Genomic DNA, 21134 nt, shown 5'->3' with positions numbered 1-21134 from the left:
CTTGGTGGTTTTGTGTCAAAATCCAGTCCTCTCCGCACCCACAGGAGAAAGAACCCTAGGTAATTGTTAAATATTATCCAGGAGAATGTAAAGTGAGAAGAGAAGGCGAAATACTGACCCTTTAATCTGAAGTGAACCATCTGTGTTTGATTTCCACATCTTGCTGAGTTTTCAGCTAATGTGAATTCACAGTTTGTTTCTCCATTTGGTGCTCCCACATGCTAAGCAAATTGGTTCCAATATGTGCTGATGAAACTCAAGAGAGGTCTGATTGCAGAAGTCAGCTTCTGCCTGAGAACATCCGTGTTTCTAGCTTGCCATAAACTTCTTGTTGGTTGGCGATCTGTTGGGAATACCTTTCTCCTTGACCTAACTGCGTGAAGTGGAACTGTAGAGGTCTAAGGTGGAGAACGTGAGAACAATTTGCTTACAAGTGCTTACTCATCTCCCAAGTTGTCTATGCTGCTGCTATTATTATTAATTTATTTCCACAGCAGGTTTTCCCCATGAAGTATGCTGAGTTGCATTTTCCCTACTCTTATCAGCTCCCAAGTCTAAGCCCCAGACTCTGCAGCCCTGCATTTATATAGAGAGAGAGTCAGAGATTTGTCACTAAATCCTGGTCCTGTTATGAGGTGACATCCATTCCTGAACAAGTACTTTTCTAGCTATACCATTCATGTGCCAAACCCACACACTAATGGCACTTAGGGCTGCTTTTTCCAAATATAGCTGCCATATGGAACAGCTGCCATGCAAAGGACATTTAAAGTGTCTGTGACATGACTCCTTTTTTTGTGTGAGAAGCAGCCCTTAAATAGTATTCTCCCTAGCTGCTCCTCCAGAGACATTCCAGAGCCTGTGTTAGCTTTTGGAACTGTTTCAAGGCTCTTTCTACTTGAACTGGCATTATGTGATAAGAGTTTCTTTCATTCCTGTTGCACCATTGCGTGTGACATGTAAAGCTCCCTGCCGGGCCTGGTGAATTTTGCAGACAACTAGGCACCTTTTGGAGGGCATGTATGTCGTACTTGGCTGCCAAGCTATAAGGCAGAGCAACTTCTAAGGAGGAGCATGTGCTGGCTCTCATAGGACTCATAGGGCCAGTGAGAACCTGCATATGCTTTTGGAGTTGGACAGTCTTATCTGGCCTATAGCTTGAAAGTCAACAAGAAACATGGAGGTAGATTGGCACCCTAAAGAACGCCCACCCTGGGATGCCCTCCCATCAGATGTCAAGGAGATGAGTAACTATATAACCTTTAGAAGACATCTGAAGGCAGCCCTGTATAGGGAAACTTTTTAAGGTTTAGTGTTTTCATATACAGTCAAACCTCGTTTTGCGGACGGGATCCATTCCGGAGGCCCGTCCGCAATCCGAAAATGATGCACGCCGAAGTGCCACGTCTGTACACACGCTTCTGCGCATGCGCGAACAGCGAACCCAGAAGTAACCCATTCCAATACTTCCGGGTTTGCCGCAGATGTTCACCGAAGCGGACGCAAGCGGAGGCGGCTGCAGAACGAGGTTTGACTGTATGTGAAAGCCGCCCAGAGTGCCTGGGGCAAACCAGTCAGATGGGTGGGGTACAAATAATAATAATAATAATAATAATAATAATAATAATAATAATAATAATAATATATTATTAAGAGAAGTCAGGAATTCCAGTCAAATGGTCACATGAAAGTGGGCCCATCTCTCCAAGACTTTTAAAACAGGAGGCATTTAAAACAGGAGAACTGGGAAGTTTCCAGGAGAGCCAGATTTAAGGAAGTCTGCACATGAATGCCAGCAGCACCACTTTCGCTAATAATGTGGGTACAAAGTATGTCTTGATTTCCCAATAGCCTTGTAAATGAGCCCACAACTAGGCACAGACAAGTGTGACTCAAACATCTGAAAAGGCGAGCCGAAGGGTCAGATCAGATGAATAAACGAAGCTACCTTAAATTGAGTCAAGCAGGTGGTCCGTGCAACTAGGGTGTTTTTCCTGTTGCCTGATATTTTAGTAGTCATTAAAGAAATTGGAGTTCTTGTTGGAAATACACTAAAAAGGATATACCAAGAGCTCAGACCACAAGTTTCAATATAAGGAATAATTCCTACTCGAGAGTTGAACAGAAAAACGTATATATTCTGCTAAGAATAACAGTTTGAAGCTGATAGTAGATTTAAACACAACGTGTAAGTACGATAGTTTTAAGGTAAAACGTTTAAGTACAGATTTATAGTCCTCAAAAAACCGAGGTATGGAACCAAATATGAGATGTGTTAATACACTTTAGAATGTATATACTTTATTATATTTATGATCTATGGTATTGAAGAACCTGATTTATTTTGACATATTATTTGATATTACCAGCTGAAGAAGGCGTTTACTCCGAAACAGGGCCCTGTCCTGGTCACCACTACTGAGTCGTACATCTGATTCACACTCCGGATACTCCTTTTCGGCCCTATTTGATTCTTTAGTCCTTATTTTGATTCTATATAATATGGACTCCTTTTGACTGCCATTGAGACTTGTACAAAATAATTGTTGTGTACTGGTATTTCATGTACCTCTATACTATATCACTGCATATTTGAAACTACATTATTCCTGTACTTAAATGTTTTACCTTAAAACTATCGTACTTACACGTTGTGTTTAAATCTACTATCAGCTTCAAACTGTTATTTTTAGCAGAATATATACGTTTTTCTGTTCAACTCTCGAGTAGGAATTATTCCTTATATTGAAACTTGTGGCCTGAGCTCTTGGTATATCCTTTTTAGTGATATTTTAGTAGGGCATGTCAGGGATCGAACATGGAAACTTCTACATTCAAATCACGTATTTTACTCACTGAGCTATGGTTAATTTCACTATACAGTGGTACCTCGGGTTAAGTACTTAATTCGTTCTGGAGGTCCGTTCTTAACCTGAAGCACCACTTTAGCTAATGGGGCCTCCTGCTGCTGCCACGCCGCCGGAGCACAATTTCTGTTCTCATCCTCAAGCAAAGTTCTTAACCCAAGGTACTATTTCTGGGTTAGCGGAGTCTGTAACCTGAAGCGTATGTAACCCGAGGTACCACTGTAAATGAAAGGATCCTGAATGGCTGTTCACAAGCCAAAACCCAGGTAAGACCCATAGGTTTGGCAGAAGAGGACATGATCTTGCTACAAATGGTCTGTAACCAGGAAAATCAAAGCAACGGTCCGGGATAGGCAATGCACTACGTGAAGGTCTTGAATGCAAGCTTCCGTATGAGCTTGTGCCCACAAGTGCCCACTGCCTGGCATCCTTCCCAAATCTGCTCTAGAGGGTTGGGGAACCCTTACAACAGATTTAGGGGGACTTAGGGCAGGGGAGGAGGAGGTTCTATTGTAAAAGTGGAAATATTTGCATGGATGGAGGAGCAAAATAAAATCTTTATCTGCTTCTTTTTGCTGTGGTAATGGTATTTACATGCATTTCAAAGTTTTGTAAGCCACCTTGAGGGCAACGTGCCATGAAAGGTGGGTTAAAAAACACGCACTCCAGTTTAAAGAAAGAGAGGGTCATAGCTATTGCTGATGTACATGTAAGCAAATTACAAGAAGAAAGGCAAAACCAGGCTTCCTCATCCACGGCCCTCCAGATGTTTTGAGACTACACTTCCCATCATCCCTGACCACTGGTTCTGCTAGTTAGGGATCATGGGAATTGTAGGCCAAAAACATCTGGAGGGCCGAGGTTGAGGAAGCCTGGGCAAAACAGTCATCTCGGGCATAACCCCTGACCAGCCTGATATAGATGTTGGTGGTGTTGGTGTTGGTGGCATCACCCACCTCCACCCAGCTTGGTTTATCTCTACTACTGACTGTAGTTAGGGTGCCAGCAGCATCAGTGGAAAATGATGCCACCTAGGATGGCTGGGAATACTGCAGACCAGCATTAGGCCAAAGGTCATGTATGTAGTTGCAAGCATCTCTGGACTTGTGGAAGCAAGGTTGTTGGAAGAACTAGGCACAAAATTAGTTAAGTATGTGTCTAGAAGGGACGCGGGTGGCGTTGTGGTCTAAACCACAGAGCCTAGGGCTTGCCGTTCAGAAGGTTGGCAGTTCGAATCCCCACGACGGCGTGAGCTCCCGTTGTTCGGTCCCAGCTCCTGCCAAGCTAGCAGTTTGAAAGCACATCAAAGTGCAAGTAGATAGGTAATGCTCCAGCAGGAAGGTAAACGGCGTTTCCGTGCGCTGCTCTGGTTTGCCAGAAGCGGCTTAGTCATGCTGGCCATATGACCCGGAAGCTGTCTGAAGACAAACACCGGCTTCCTTGGCCTATAGAGCTAGATGAGTGCGCAACCCCAGAGTTGTCCGTGACTGGACCTAATGTTCAGGGTTCCCTTTACCTTTACCTATGTGTCTAGAGGAGAATGAAGCATTTCAAGACTGTTTCCTTTACGTTGGTCTGCAGAGATACAAGAAAGTTCAAATGAATAGTTTGACATGGAGGGGTGGGGAAGGGCGCCTGTGCTTTTTTGGCTAAAACTTTCTAGTAATGTCCAAAAGTGCCCCTGCCCTCTTGTAATGATATTTTGGGTATTGCCCTAAAAGCAGGCGAAAATTGCCTGCCCTTTCAGCCTGAGGGCAATGCTGATTTTTGGATTTCTGCACCTCAGCTCTAAGGGCTGCTATCCACCTAGTAATTCTCAGCTCCTGCAGCCAGTCCAGTTAATCAGCCTTTGAACTAGGATTGATTTCCCTCCTCATTTTGATCCCCACTCCTCCATTAAAAAACACTGAACTGATTGTAGAGTAACGGATGGAGATCACCCCAGATGCACACACCTGCTTGACTCTTCATGAATCACAACAATAATTAGATAACCTTGCAACCTGTCTCCATCATCAGCAACACCATCATTATTTAACGTCGTGCACATGCCTAAGTTTCAGTAAATGTCCTTCTGGGAAACAAGATTTTGAGAGAGGAGCAAAATGTCTATGAAGGAAAAAACCGAGAGAAAAAGAATGCCTGGTTTTGGCCTAAAAATAAATCCGGGGAAGGGGGTTGGGGGGAGAGAAACCGAACTGCTGCATTTGCTACAGACACATGCATACATATATATTCATTCTCTTGTTCTGTTGCCTTGCAAACGAGGGCAGTACCATTTTAACACTTCCCTGGGCGTCCTCCCAGACAAAGGCAGAGAGAAAATTAAAAGGGAGATGCGGAGAGGGGGGGGAGGGGGGCTGAAAACCCCTCCGTAGGTATTTCACATTTCAACACACACAGGTGCTTTTTAATCCCCCCTGGCCTACAGTGCCGACACCTCAAGGAATAGAAGGAATTGTGATGTAATGCTCTTTTTCCCCCTCGCACTCCCGGCTTTAAACACAGATGGAAGTTGTTGTCATGTGTTAGAAATGTCACCAGTAATATAAAAGGCAGGCTCCTTCTTTTCCCCTTTTCTGTGCTGTCAGCTGCCGCCACCAGCTTATTCTGTCTCTCTCCCCCGCCCCACCTTCCTCCAAAACCCTCTCTTCTTTTTTTCTGTCATGTGGCAAAAGCTGTGATGCATGTAAGCATCGACCACCCCCACCTGACCCCCTCCCACTTCTGAGTCTTGCTTTCCCTGCCTTCCTGCCTTCTTCCTTTCCTTCCTTTTTTATTTTTAAAAAATAAATCCCCCCTTTTTTACTGCAGTACTGTTGAGGATCCTTACATGCACAGGAGAAAATATCTCACAAAGGAAGGATTAATCTGGTAGCGGTGCTTGAATTTCGAAGGACCCAGGCAAGTCAGAATGCTGGTTTGTGTGTGTGTTGTGTGTGTGTGTGTGTGTTTGTGTGTACATGTTCTGGGTGTGGAATGCTCTCTGTCTCTCTGTGTGATGCCCAAGCAAGAGATGCTTAAAAGCAGCAAGTGGTGGCGGTATTTTTACCGAGCCCAAAGCCCAGGTTCTTCCTCCTGCTCCAGCGGGATAGGAGCAGAAGCTAGAAATGGGGAAATTTGGGTTGTGATGGGGAGAAAGAGAGGCAGCTGGAAAAGGTGGAGGGTGGGGGGTGAGGAGATACAGCCCCTCTGCCACCCTGTCTGAGTTCAGCTTGGGAGGACAGATGGCTAGTGCTGCTTCTGTCCCCCCCCCACCCCACTCTTCTCTCTCTCCCCCCCCCCGCCCCACAATTCATCAAGCAAGCTTTACGTGAGGCCCATTCGCGAACGGGTTGCGCTGTGAAAAGCGGGGTCAATGGGCACGAATAGGTTGAGATCAGGACCAGATGCCTGCTGAACAATGGGGCTTTTGAGCGAGATGCAAGGGGAAGCGTGGCGCTCGCTTTGTCTTGCCTCCGCATTGCAGGTTGGAATCGGGCAGCTATATTTTAATGAAGTGCATTCCGAAATGTGGTCGTCAGTCTGTAGCTGGGGGGGGGGGGGTTCCGCACACCCCCTTCTCCTGCCAGGGAGGGGGGGGGAAGGAACATGTCAAAAGCGGCTTGGGGTTGCAGGGGGAGGAGGGCGAAGGAAGCCCAGCAGCCCAATGGATTGCACACTGGCAGAACAATGCTGTCTCGGTTGTTGTTGGCGGTGGGGGGGGGGAGAGACAAGGGAGGGGGGGCGGGGAATCCATCCATACATCCCCGTGCATTTCAATAGGGTCCGGCAGGTGTTGTGCAAAACTATTTCCTCGCGCTGTGTTTTCCCCTGCAGCTCAGCCAAAGGAGGAGGGTGGGGTGTGCAAGGGAATTCCTCGTGTGTGTGTGTGAAGCAATTCAGTTGGAATAGAAAATGCAGTTGCTCTTCAGGCATCGTTGTGGGCTTTGGCTGGGAGGGAGGGGATGCAAATATCAGCCCCCTTTTTTTGGCTCTCCTGTGTGGTCTGTATATATATATAGAAATGAGGAGCCTTTGGCTTGTGGGGAGGGATGAATGTGTGTGAGAGAGACAGACAGCAAGGAGCACTTACAGAAAGAAGCTTGGATCTGTGAGGGAGACAGCTGTGAGCTGCTACACTGATCGCCTGCTTTGGGTGCCTGATTCTGGCAAGCAAATTATTGAAGCGGGAAGAGACTGGATGTTTCCTTAAAGGGACAGCAGAGGCTTTAATTTGCGGTGCATAATCCTATAAAAGCAGTAGAACCAGGAAGGCTGATATCAGTTAGGAATGCTGGGCTGGTGCTGTTGCTTGGGAGATCCTAAGTAGATCTGCTAACATAGATCAGGGTTTCTTGTTGGCCGAAGAATTAAAACCACATCTTTTATATATGCTGTTCTTCCGTTTTTACTTAAAAAAATAAATTGCCTTGTGTTTTTACCCACTGAACGCTGTGTGATCTAGAATTCTCACAATGATATTCATGTTAAATAAAACATTAAATGTTATTTTTCTCCTGGTTCCGTTCAGGATGGGGTTTTAGGTGGGGGGTGGGGGTGAGGGAGGGCAATTTCTCTTTGCCCTAAGTAGTAATAGGTATGTTAACCAGTTTTATAATGGGTGATTATAGGAGGAAAATGTGTGTATTGCTGTGTGTTGACATGTCTCCTCCCACTTTCACAAATGCGCGGTTGCGACTCTGAGATATTACGAGCATCGAGTTCCATTCTGCTGTTGGGGAAAGACCCGAAATGGCAAATGGGCAGCTTTGTTCCTGCAACACAGTCTCTCCCCCCCACCCCCCACCCCACTAAAAACAGAATGCTTCTTTGCAAAGCTTGCTTAACAGGTTGTACCTATATGGAGGATGCCTATAGGTATTTGGGCTTATGCTGCTTTCAGTTATGAACATTGCAAGTATTTATCAAGGAAACATACGGGACTTTTGTGTGCATTAAGTGCAGTGGGAAAGGAAATGAATATATAGCCATGCATGGTAATGTCTGTTAGTAACCTTATGCACTTTGTTTTCTATGTGAATTGAATTCACATAGAAAAAATAATGCAGTTATGACTGTAGCAGACGACTGGTTCTTCCTCATTGGTCAGCACTGAACTTACCAGCAAGGGTGGTATTCTGTCCCTCCACCGCCACCCCCGCTGCCTTGTGAGCTTTGCCTGTGAGGATGAAGATTGATCACACCTTTCTTCTCAGAGATGAATTATGATTTGCGGATCATATTGACTTGGTGAGACTAGCTCTGATTACGGCCAAGCCACTTGAGATCCTCTGTAATCAAATCCTGCACATCTCACTTCATATCACCTAGTACTGCTTATTGACCACCCCGCTGAGCTACTTAAATATCATTCTTGTGTGCAAGCAGGCAATATTTCCAAGCGTGATGTATTTTTAATGCTGACACCAATGGCAGTGGCTTCTCAAGATTAATAAGCCCTTGCCTTTGCACATCTATTTCTTAAATGCTTTGCTTTTAAAGTAGAAGTGGGTCATAAAAAGGCAGTCATGGCGGGCAAAGCTGGGGTGGCATATAACAAACTGCTTTATGGCGGCCTCAAAAAAAATTATAGGGTGCTGTCCATCCATCCACCTATTTGGATTTCTAGACCTTCTCTATCAATTGTGTTGAGCATTTATTCATTTAAGATGGTAGCTCGTTTGGCCTCAAAAGGTGGATTAGACATATTCATGGAATACAGCCATTGTATCCATGGCTCTTATCCATGATGGCTATAAGATGGTTATATAGCTCCAGTTATATGCTGGCTCTATTTTCAAAGGCAGTATATCGCTGAATATCACTTGCTGTGAGCAACTGGGGGACTCCGTTGCTGTCAAGCCCTCTTTGTGGGCTTTTTGGAAACATCTTCTGGACGATTTTGGGAAGCAGGATGGAAGACCTGTTGGACCTTTGGTCTGCCCCAGCAGGACTCTCTAGTTCTTAAAACAAGCATCGAGATGGAGGGGACTAAAGCGAGCATTAAAATGTCCTAAAGGAAACATGTATAAGTCATATAAAAGCAAACTAAACTAGATGGCAATTTAGCATTTGCTTGGACCTGTGACTCCTTTTATGGCCTCACTATGGACAACAGCCAGACAAAAATGTTTGGTCTTTGGGCTAAATCCACAGTTGTAATGGATGTGCTTCTACTTGCCTCTGGTATCTCAAGTTGGCAAATGGATGGTTAACTCAAGAGGGGATTCTTTGTCAGTCTTTTAGATCAGGACAAGATAATAGTAAAGGGGAGGTAATTATGGGTATGATAAGCTGGAGGGCAACTTTAAGAATAGGCTATAATTTGCACCTTTAATTGTGCAAGGTATTTTGAAGTTAAGACTTTGAAACTGGTATGCTATTGTAAGATGATCCCATTGACTCATACCTATCAGGAGGTGGGCCGTGATTTTCCACATGAATTGAGCAGTAGTTAAAATGAACTATATTACAGTCATCTGCCCCTGTTGACTGACATATGCTAGTGTTTTTGCAGCATGGTGTTATTGGAATGTGCCTGCCCTGTTCTTAGCATTCCAGGTGCAGCAATGAATTCTAGGATGACCTCGGCCACATGAGAGTGCAAAGCAAAAGTTGGACAAATGGTTTCTTGCTTACACCTGGCCGCTGAATACCATTCCACATATTTACCCTGCATCTTTTCCTGAAGATTCTTGGGTTGTGGAAAAGCTTTCAAGGGGGCGGGGGCAGAGATTTCCAGAGCTAGGAAGCTGCTTATCTCTGTGCTTTCATTGTTTCTTTGAATGGCCAGAGTGACACGGGTAATTCAGAGAAAGACATGGGGAGCAACCCTAAACTCTTAGAGACAGCAGATGAGGATCCTATTGGGTACTGTGGACCTCCTTCTCCATTGGTGGAAGGAAAAGTCAGTGCAGCCGTTGCCAGCTCTCCTGCTGGCACTTCACCACCAATGGGGCTGTGTGGGCAGTGGGTATGTGGAAAGAGTTACAGGTATGTGAAAAGCTGTTGGGGTGGCATTGAATCTGATGGACTTCTCCAGTTCACCCCTAGAAATGCTGAAAAGTGCTAAACATGTACAGATGGTGACCGTTTCGCTTAGGGGGTTCTTTTCCTGGTCCCCACACATGCCGGCAGAGCACGTATAAGAGTATCCCATCACGTTCCACCTCGCCCCTGTTCCGTACCCTGTTCTGTACCCACACATCAACAGTTGCACATCAATGGGATGCCCCTAACATGGTCACAAGGTAAAGGTACCCCTGACCGTTAGGTCCAGTCGCGGATGACTCTGGGGTTGCGGCGCTCATCTTGCTCTATAGGCTGAGGGAGCCGGCGTTTGTCTGCGGACAGCTTCCAGGTCATGTGGCCAGCAGGACTAAGCCTCTTCTGGCGTACCAGAGCAGTGCATGGAAACGCCATTTACCTTCCCGCCAGAGCGGTATCTATTTATCTACTTGCACTTTGATGTGCTTTCGAACTGCTAGGTTAGCAGGAGCAGGGACCGAGCAACGGGAGCTCACCCCATTGTGGGGATTCAAACCGCCAACCTTCTGATCGGCAAGCCCTAGGCTCTGTGGTTTAGACTACAGTGCCACCCGCATCCCAACATGGTCACTACCTGTATTTAAATACCAGTTACTGGAAATCACAAGAGTGGAGAGCGCTGCTGCACTCAGGCACTGTTTCTGGGCTTCCCATTGGCATCTGGTTGGCCACAATGAGAACAAGAGGCTGGACTACATGGGCCTGAGCCAACTAGGCTTATTTTGCAACTGATGAAGTTATTTCCGCTCCCATTGGTGTAAATTAAAAATTTTCTATGTTTTTTTGAATGCAGAAAGCAGGTTTTTTTTTACAAAAAGGGAAAACTCCCACTCCCCCTTCACCATGGAAACTCTCCTCACTCTTTCTGATCACCATAGGCCTGTAGATCTGTAGTTAAATCAACATTTCCTAGAAGTAAAGGCAATGAAAGAAAAGCAATTGGTGGCTTTCGAGTTTGAAGTACATGGATGATCTACTGTGAAGCTGTGAATAATAATAATAATAATAATAATAATAATAATAATAATAATAATTTATTATTTATACCCTGCCCATCTGGCTAAGTTTCCCCAGCCACTCTGGGTGGCTTCCAATAGAGTGTTAAAAACAATACAGCATTAAATATTAAAAACTTCCCTAAACAGGGCTGCCTTCAGATGTCTTTTAAAGATAAAATAGCTACTTATTTCCTTCACATCTGAAGGGAGGGTGTTCCACAGGGCAGGCGCCACTACTGAGAAGGCCCTCTGTCTGGTTCCCTGTAACCTCACTTCTCGCAATGAGGGAACCACCAGAAGGCCCTTGGCGCTGGACCTCAGTGTCCGGGCAGAACGATGGGGTTGGAGACTCTCCTTCAGGTATACAGGACCGAGGCCATTTAGGGCTTTAAAGGTCAGCACCAAGACTTTGAATTGTGCTCGGAAACGTACTGGGAGCCAATGCAGATCTCTCAGGACCGGTGTTATGTGGTCCTGGTGGCCACTCCCAGTCAACAGTCTAGCTGCCGCAGTTTCTGGGTCACCTTCAAAGGTAGCCCCACGTAGAGCGCATTGCAGTAGTCCAAGCGGGAGATAACTAGAGCATGCACCACTCTGGCAAGACAGTCCGCAGGTAGGTAGGGTCTCAGCCTGCGTACCAGGTGGGGCTGGTAGACAGCCGCCCTGGACACCGAATTAACCTGCGCCTCCATGGACAGCTGTGAGTCCAAAATGACTCCCAGGCTGCGCCCCTGGTCCTTCAGGGGCACAGCTACCCCATTCAGGAGTCCCCCAAACCCACCCACCCGCCCCCTGTCGCCCTGTCCCCCCAAAACAGTACTTCTGTCTTGTCAGGATTCAACCTCAATCTCAATCTGTTGGCCACCATCCATCCTCCAACCGCCTCCAGGCACTCTCACACAGGACCTTCACCGCCTTCACTGGTTCTGATTTAAAAGAGAGGTAGAGCTGGATGTCATCTGCATACTGATGTATGTATTAAATAAGTGAGAGAGATTTTTAAACAAAGAGTTTCCTTAGACTCCAGATCTTTCCCTTTTTCCTGTCAGTAGCAGATAGAATCCCTGAAGGCTTCTTAACATACCTGATACAGGTGATTCTTTGCAGCTTGGTGTAGACTAAATTTAATCCACATAACATCAAATCAGCTTCCCATAATTAGTGTTGCGGGAAGAAGTGCTTTAATTGCAGAGGGAAGGGACAAACCTCCGTTAAGAAGAACTCCAAGAGAGACGAGATTTCACAAGCTCTGTTGCTGGAGCACAGCTGGGGAGAGCAAGAACAGAAATGATAAATTTGGTGAAACTGAACAAAAGACACCATCAAGGGTGGCTATGGAGTCGTAATCCCCAGAAGTTAATTATCATTGAATAAATATCTGTTAAGGAAGTTTAAAAATTATTTTCACCTGACCTTGCCTAGAGGGTATGACCCAAAGAACCCATAAAATGTTACGGCTTTATTTAAATACAATGCTAAATAAACCTCATTGCTCAGAATAATATAATTCAGAAGTGGTAACGCCACCTTAGAATCCTGAAACCTATTTTCAGAGTGTTCACAGCAGAATCGAAAGGACATTCTTTAAGCTGGAAGCGGATGCTTCGCCTCCATCCCACATTAAATAACAAACAGGTGTTCACTCCTTTCCAGATTCTATCAAATCAACTATATCTGCAATCAGACAAACACACTGATTGATCTTAAAAGTGTATGCTACTTAGATTAATATCCAGATTCGTAAATTCAGACTGAGCATATACCCTGGTGAATACAAATAGCATGCTGTGGTAAAAGCAGGCTTGTCATAGCATTCAGAGTGTTTCGAAAAGGGGCTGGGACACAAGAGCACAAGGGATTAATTCAGCAATGCAAGCTGATTAGTTAGCTCGGGGTTCTGACTCCTTGCCTGACAGTAAGAATGCTTACATTGGATCTTAGTCATTTTTTTTTAATAAAAAGGAAAGAAATCCAAGTCCTATCGGTGTGGCTCATGCATGCACTTTGAAGATCCACTCCGATGCCTTCCTTGACAGCCTTTCATTCACTCCTTGCCACTGTGCCTGGGAAATAATTTATGCTACAAATGCCTGCAAAAATAACATGCATTATAATAAAAAAAAATCTGTGCTGTTGACAAAGACGGTTGGATGTGATGTGTTGAGAAATGTGGTGCCATTTCTTTGTCACTCAAATCTTCTCCTGAAAATCCGCTGCACAGATCTCCCTCTTGAATATTCTAGTAGGTATGATGGCTGGTTTCACTTTGTTAATCCCACATACGCTCCCTGTCTGCAGCTAATCCTGAGCTGCTGTCATTTGCATACAGGAATGAGTCAAACCCTCACCCTATTTTTAATATCCATTAGAATTTCAGAAGGCAGCCGTTTTCCACACATATATTATATATTGTTGTCGTCCTCCTTAATTCATACTTTCAGGTTCCAGTATAGAACCAGAACGCCATGTTAAAGACTTTTGCTTGAAAATGGGTGAAGAAAGCTTGCTCGTTCTAACTGAAGATATGGTTGCGTAAGGTTGGTTTACCAGGCTCACGGCTACGTAAAAACCACTGCTGGAAGTATGTCAGGATTCGTCCCATTCATTTGAAGTTGATTGTTGGAACACAAACTAATTTCACTCACAGTTTCACTGTGTCAAGGAGTAACACATTGTGCAAAGGAAGTTGGCTTGGTAGGAGAAGATGTTCTTGGATGCCAGTGTATGTAATATTGTAAGAATACATCAATACACATCCATAGATCTCATAAGCACATTTATGCATTTATTTATTTTGTATGCCACATTTCACCTGCAAATCTCAGGGCGGTTTATCAAAGACATGCTGGATTTTAGACAAGGGTTTTGCATTCTGGGTCCAACTAAGAGTTCTGCTTGTAGCAAAATATCATGGAACTGGCAACGAGCCGGGTCATCCACAGGGCAGGCACACACATGGAAGGGACAGAATGCAATTAGCTTTTTATTAGCCGAAAAAACAATACAGCAGTGCCCCTGGTTCGTCTTAACTCAACGAAGGCTTTGCTGATGCTAAGCTCTAGGCATAGCCTTCCCCTCTAGCCTCTCATTCTGGCTCCCTCCCAAGCAGACGAAGGCTTCATCAAGAGGATGGGCTCCTCCTCTGGGCCTGTTTGGTGCATTGCTCAGCAATGTGCAGGTTCCTCCTTGAGTGGGGAGTCGGAGGAAGAGGAGAGTCAGCAGGACTGGGAATGTTATGTGGTCCCGGTGGCCACTCCCAGTCAACAGTCTAGCTGCCGCAGTTTCTGGGTCACCTTCAAAGGTAGCCCCACGTAGAGCGCATTGCAGTAGTCCAAGCGGGAGATAACTAGAGCATGCACCACTCTGGCAAGACAGTCCGCAGATAGGTAGGGTCTCAGCCTGTGTACCAGGTGGAGCTGGTAGACAGCCGCCCTGGACACAGAATTAAGCTGTGACTCTCGGCTTCCAATCCTCTCCTGGAGGGCCCTCCTTCTCCTGACACCTTCTCAAGTCTCTGGTTTCTATCGGCTCCCAGCTCATCCCTTCTGCTGACTGCTCCTCAGTGTCCCACCACCAGGCTCTGGGCTCTAAGATGTCATCTTCAGAGCCCTCCCCTGTGAGGCAGGCTCCCACCAGTCTTCTTCATCCATCCAGCAAGTCCGAATCCGCCCTGGGGTAGGGTTACCATCCATCCAGAATTTCCTGGACATTGCTGGCAAACGTCCTTCGCAAACAGCGTCCGGGCGGAAAACGCTGAAACTGAAGAAAGCTCGACAACTTTTCTGTCAGGATTTTCATTTTTTGAAATATGGCAACCCAACCTTGGGGGAGGCTCTTGGGCTAGCCTCCCACCACTCCTCATTATCCAGCCTGTCCCTGATACAAATTACAAAGGTAATTCGTGGACAATAAAATGGCTCAATGGTGCAATGAATTGCCAGGCAATGAATTGTTCATCAAAAGGAGACAGGAAGAAGAAAAATTGTGCCCCAGATGCAGGAGCTTTGGGCAAGGTCCTATGAACCTGCTTTCTTTCTGGATCCATCTAACACTGTGTTGTCTTCCATGACTGACATTGGCCCTCCAGTCTCCCTAGCAGAAGTCTTTGCTATCGCCTGCTACCTTACTGCTTAGCTGGAGATGCCAGGAGTCAAACTGGGGACCCTTCTGCATGTGAATCACATGTTCCACTTGTGTGCTGTGAGCTGTGACCCTTCTGCAAGTCCTGTGTCTCAGTTGGGCTTTCTATGACCATCCCAATAAGACTTACTATGGAGCAAACGCAGCATATACCTTACATAAACCATATCACAAGTGCCAACCTGCATGTACCCGAAAGTGAAGGATCCAAGCTCTGACACCCATATTCCAACATGGTCTTGATTTTTATATCCTTGTGATGAAACTGAGTTGTATGTGTTTAAAATTCCTCTCAAAAGCTGTTGAGTCTTAAGATCTTAAAGGAGATGCATCCTGGTGTTAAGGCCTGATATTCAGACCTTTTGAATGCAAATTTTCAGTCCTCTTGAGATATCCAAAGCATAATTGCTGATGCTTCTTGATCCCTGTAGCTTAATTGCAGTTTCCGTTATGAAAATCTTTTTAAATATAATTAATATCTATTCAAATATTTTTTTGTTAGTTGCATATGTTTATAGGAACCTGAGCGCTTACAGATGTCTGGTGTAATTTTTATTTTTAAATAAGAATTGGTTTATCTCATATTGCTTAACCCCTGACTCACCAGGAAGGTTGATGCTGCTGAATGGTCTGGTCCCTCGTCATGCAACTATGGTTTTCCTTGCATAGCAAGGAAGAGTTAGTAAGAGGATTGATGTGAGAAATGTGTCAGTGCCTTTCTTGTCTGACAGACTTTTAGAAGGCAGCCCTGTTTAAGGAAGCTTTTAATGTTTGATGGACTACTGTATTTTAATATTTTGTTGGAAGCCGCCCAGAGTAGCTGGGGAAACCCAGCCAGATGGGCAGTGTATACATAATAAATAAATTATCATTATCATTATTATTATTGCCTGTTTTGTCATTTTTTTTAATCATAAGAATGCAGAGTGAGCCCATAATGGAGGCTGTAATCTTAGGGATTCCAGTCCATTTTAAAAAATGTTTTCCAATTGAGATTTCATGTAAAACTGTGGGGTTCTAGAGTTGAAGTCCTGAGGCAGCTGAAGAGTTTTCTGACGGGCTTTTCTCATGCTTAACGGTGTGCTAGAGATGTTAAAAATAAACTCATTCTCTGGGGACACTTAAAAGAAAAAGCAACGTAAATTATTAAATAAAAAATAGGTTCAGATATGTTCTACTTAGCAATGGACAAAACCCACCCATTCGTCATTCAGAATGGGCTAGGTCTTTTCAAGTCATGGGATAATTCTCAGAAGAAGCTCACCTATTCCTCCCAGGTGGTTTTTCGTCTTTTTCTAGACAGGAGATTTCACAATCCCTCTAGGCAGCATGTTCATACCTACAAGAGGAGTTCAGCAATAGAACTGAAGTTTTTTTCTTTTTAAACCTGTTGTTCAGCAAACCTAAAGTGATTAAAAAGAAATAAATCTGATCTTCACTGAATGTAGAAAACAACTCCTTCCTAACATTGGGTTCTAAAATTGGATTGAGATTCTGAGCCACAACAGTGATGGTGATGATGTAGCAATCCTTACCAGAGTCCTGAAAGGTTATCATCACTTTATTTCCAATAGGGAGCCAAGAGTGAAAAAAATATTTGCAGAGTCCATACCTATGGTGACATTTGAACCTGGGACTCCAGTTTCACAGCCTGTTCTTATTTATTTCTGTTCTTCCTCTATCATTACCCTATGTCTGTTTTGATAATGCTGTTCCTTAAGCCTTTGTCTCTCATCTTTTACATCACTGGAAACTTTTGGCAACGTGTTCTTCACTTCATAATAAACTGACTACCTTATTGAAGTTTTGTAAATATTAAATACTATATTAAATATAATACAAGCATTATAAAATATAATACAAACATTACCTATTATTAAAGCCTCAATATGCACTAAATGCAGATTTCCCAGTGTCCCAATTAATTCTGTGTTTCCTAAGCAAAACAAAAGCTACTTTTTGCTCTGTGACTCAGCTTTTCCACTAGTTAACTTGCCACAATTATTTTTCTATTTGTCTAACATCCTAAGAGAGTGATATATTATTATGAGATGTCTAATGTGCTGTTCTCATGTTGTGTGTATCGGTTTAATTAGTTTTTAACCTTTCAAATAAATTATTCTAAAATGGTGCATCGTTATAAGTTGATGTAAGGCCAAAAGATTGTGTTCAGGAACCCATCCAAGCTATAAAAGCTGGTGCCAGCTGTATTGATTGCCAGTTCGACGTCTTCAGAGTTCCCCAGTTTTATTGTAAATTGCCAAGATGTGTACCACACTTGTGTACGGATCTACTACACTTACGGCTGAAAGTGACTATTACGCTGTGTAGCAGAGGTTCATGTATGACGTTCGACGCCCCATGTCTTTTTGTCTCTATTGGAGTTGGACAGCAACTATCAGCAAATCAACAGCTGATGCTGCTTTGTGAGAACACTTCTACATTTTGTACCAAACTGTGTGAGGCATTGAAGCATTTCTCCTGTGAGAAACTTTTGCCCCATTTGGGCCTTTTTTGTTTAGAGCATGAGAACGTAAGGATAACTCTGCTGGATTCAATCACCAAGGGGTCAGCAAACTTTTTCAGCCGGGGGTCAGTCCACTGTCCCTCAGACCTTGTGGGGGCCCGACTATATATTGGGGGAGAAAATGAATGAATTCCTGTGCCCCACAAATGACCCAGAGATGCCTTTTAAATAAAAGCACACATTCTACTCATGTAAAAACACCAGGCGGGCCCCACAAATAACCCAGAGATGCATTTTAAATAAAAGCACACATTCTACTCATGTAAAAACACACTGATTCCTGGACTGTCTGCGGGCCGGATTTAGAAGGCGATTGGGCCGAATCTGGCCCCTGGGCCTTAGTTTGCATACCCATGCAATCCACCGTCCTATTCTCACAGCGGCCAACCAGTTGCCCATGGGAAAGCCCACAAAAAGACAAGTAAGCAAAAAGACAAGTAAGAAGGGACTTGGTCTGCTGCAGTAAGTAGAGTGGGTAAAGTGTTTCTCCTTTTCTCAAAATGCTCGCTGCCCAGGGATCCTTAAAATTAATTTCATAAACAAGTAACTCAGTAAACAGAACTCAGGGCAATCTGAATGTTGGAAGAAAAGAAAAGTACTTTACACAGCGCACGGTTAAATCGTGGAGTTGACTGCTACAAGTTGGCCACCAACTTGGATGACTTTAAGAGAGGACTAGACAAATCCATTGAGAGCAAGGCTATCTTGGGACTACAGTGGTACCTCAGGTTAAGTACTTAATTCGTTCCGGAGGTCTGTACTTAACTTGAAACTGTTCTTAATCTGAAGCACCACTTTAGCTAATGGGGCCTCCTGCTGCCGCCGCGCCACTGGAGCATGATTTCTGTTCTCATCCTGAAGCAAAGTTCTTAACCTGAAGCACTATTTCTGGGTTAGCGGAGTCTGTAACCTGAAGCGTATGTAACCTGAAGCGTATGTAATCCGAGGTACCATTGTACTTGCCTCCACTGTCTGAGGCAGTATGTCTCTGAATACAGTTGCTGTGAATCACAAGTAGAGAAAGCGCTGCTACACTTGGGTCCTGCTTGTGAGCTCCTTTATATTCTACTTGTTACCTCATAACAGACAGGAGGCATCCTCTTTATGAAAGGCTGTAAAGGCAACTGATTTGAGTTGTGTCACAGTTGGCTTCCTCCCTTGCCTTGCCCTTTTCAAATGCCAAAGCAGCACTCCCCCCCCCCCCCCCCGTGCCTACAGGTTCAAATTGGTTTCCTCCATGGAATTTCACATACAGAAGAATTGTGTGGACATGGCTTAGGAAACAGTGGGTGAATTCTTCTCTTCCCCACTCCCCCGTCTATAGACATGTTTGCAAGGATTTAACACTTGAGAAAATCAGGCTGTTGGAAAGTATTGAAAACGAGCCACACACAACAGGCAAACAATTATTCCACTGTGTCTCCTGCGTTTTAATTTCTGACCTTCTTGGAAGACAAGAGTGTGTCATTCAGACATGCTTCCTGGGAAATCTTTTGGGAATTTGTTAGTGTTGGCTCCAGTTTTGGAAGGTTTGACAAACTAGGACCGGTATTATCCTGCAAGTTACACACTGACTGGGAGCTTTGTGCAATCCCTTCTTTCAACACTGTATTTTTAAGCCGTTATGGAATAAACCTCCTCCAAAAACTGTGGTTGTGTTTCCTCCTCCAAAAACTAGGTGCGTCTTGTGGTCTGGTGCGTCTTATAGGGCGAAAAATACGGTAAATGGTCAGGGATAAAAACACAATGATTGTCTGGAATTTGTACCTGATAAGCTTGTCAGTCAGGGAATTTGATGCAGGGCTCCATACATACATTCTTGCTTGGCTTGTTAACAACCTCAAATTTGTAGTTGCTACCAGTTTTCTCCTCATGGATTCTGTTCCCTGGGTTGGGGACCTTTGAAGGAGGTGCAAGCCAGGCAAGAGAAATTAACTGTGTGAATTATAACTGCGTATATATGTATGGGACTGGATGGAACAGGGTAGGGAAACTCATGCTCTGCTAAAATTACCAGAATGGTAGAAATGAAATACTAATCAGTGCAACTGGCACATTTGTTTCGAGGTTGGGGAGTGGGGGGAGAAACGCTCTGGAACGCAACCAGCTACCAATAAATTGTAGATTGCATGCCTGTGGACAGTGTCCATAATGTTCTTAATATTTTGTACAGGATTAGGATTTTGGGTTTTTAATGCTGATTTAATTCTAATAATATATAAGCATGCCAGTGAGCTTTTATTGAGAAACTGGAATAAGAGCATTGAGCCACAGCTGTGCATAAGTAAGCAGTTCACGAACCTCTTGAGACCCCTGAGTCATCTGGCTATCCAATTAGAAAATGCGGGTTCCTGATTGAAAGATCCCTGGGTAACGGAACATGAAGCTTGAGTGCTGCCTTTCTAATTGCTCTGAAGTTTTTTTTTTTAATAAAAAAATAATTATTATTGTGGCACAGCAAAGAACTTTTAATTCCATTTTATCTTTAGACTTTGTAGTAGCTATTTGATTGGAAGCCTCTTTATCAAAATTTCCCCCCATTTATCTCTCTAATAATTCCTTGTGTTTTTATAGTTTTATTAGTTCTGTGGTCTTTGATGTCTTCAAAGGCTAAGCGTACCAGCCTTTTAAGATCTTGGTAAGAAATTGTCACTGATGGCAAGAATTTTCTCTGCCTTCCTCCCCGCTCTGTTTGCTTATAGTTCTTCCAAGCCATGTTCGTTCAGATGATAACGTCTGAATCTCTTGTGCTGTCTGAGGCGGTATCTGTTAGCCTTTTGTCTTGACTAATCAAATACAGATATTTTATAAATGATGGATTTTGTGCACTCGTTCCTTTTACACAGTTCACTGCCTCAGTGTTTGGGGACGGGGGAGGAGCGTTTGCTAGATTTTGTCTAACTAATCAGCTGCAGATTCTTTTCAAAAATATGGATCAATCAGTTTGCTATTTCAGTGTGAGGGTGCAGAGGAGGAATAGATTTCCTATTCTACATCTTCCACACCCCATTAGTTCTGCCAACAAAAGTGATAGAAGCAAATGTCAAAGGCTCCAATTAGATGCATATATTTTGAAAAATGCTGACAGGCCCAGGGTGCTAAGGAAGACTACCAGACGAGTATGTTTTTCCAGTGGTTTTCTGAACTGGTCTTCTCTGTCATATGTAGTGGAAGTTCAGTGAAAAGGGTAAAGAGACGAAATCTGGGTGTTGCTGTAAATTCTCCCCGAATCCTACAATGAGCTACATTTTGGGGCCATGAAAATTGCCATTGTAAATAAGCACACCCCCCCCAAAAAAAGCTGCTCATTTTCTATAATTATATGCAGGCAGAACTTTCTGTGAGATCCCTTGGGTCACCAAAGTGGCTGGTCCAATGTGCATTGTGGCTGGCATGGGCACAAGGCAACAAAATTAAGCCGGAAGTGATGCAGCGTTCAGCAGTAATGCACACTCTGTTATTTGGAATACCGTGAGAAGGAATTCTAGGCAGGGTTCCACAGATTCTGGTTTGGCTTGCTAGCGAACTACCATATTTTTCCGTCTATAAGACGCCCCCATGTATAAGACGCCC

General features: G+C 44.2%; 1 protein-coding gene across 40 annotated transcripts in view; it reads left to right on the top strand.

The window, feature by feature from the left end:
• Positions 1–21134, top strand: part of MAGI1 (membrane associated guanylate kinase, WW and PDZ domain containing 1) — a 458236-nt gene that overhangs the window by 246241 nt on the left and 190861 nt on the right. Inside the window, exon 1 of one of the 40 annotated variants that reach the window (XM_083600344.1) lies at positions 5471–5771. The exons of the other annotated variants lie outside the window; for them this stretch is intronic. The gene's annotated coding sequence lies outside the window, so the exon portion shown is untranslated. Of the gene's footprint in view, positions 1–5470; positions 5772–21134 lie in introns of those variants that run through there. 40 annotated transcript variants of the gene reach the window in all.

Source organism: Podarcis filfolensis, assembly GCF_964270895.1.
Source record: "Podarcis filfolensis genome assembly, chromosome: 2".
Classification (NCBI taxonomy): Eukaryota; Metazoa; Chordata; class Lepidosauria; order Squamata; family Lacertidae; genus Podarcis; species Podarcis filfolensis.
The sequence above is the reverse complement of the archived record's forward strand: the minus strand, read 5'-3'. Positions and strand labels throughout refer to the sequence as shown.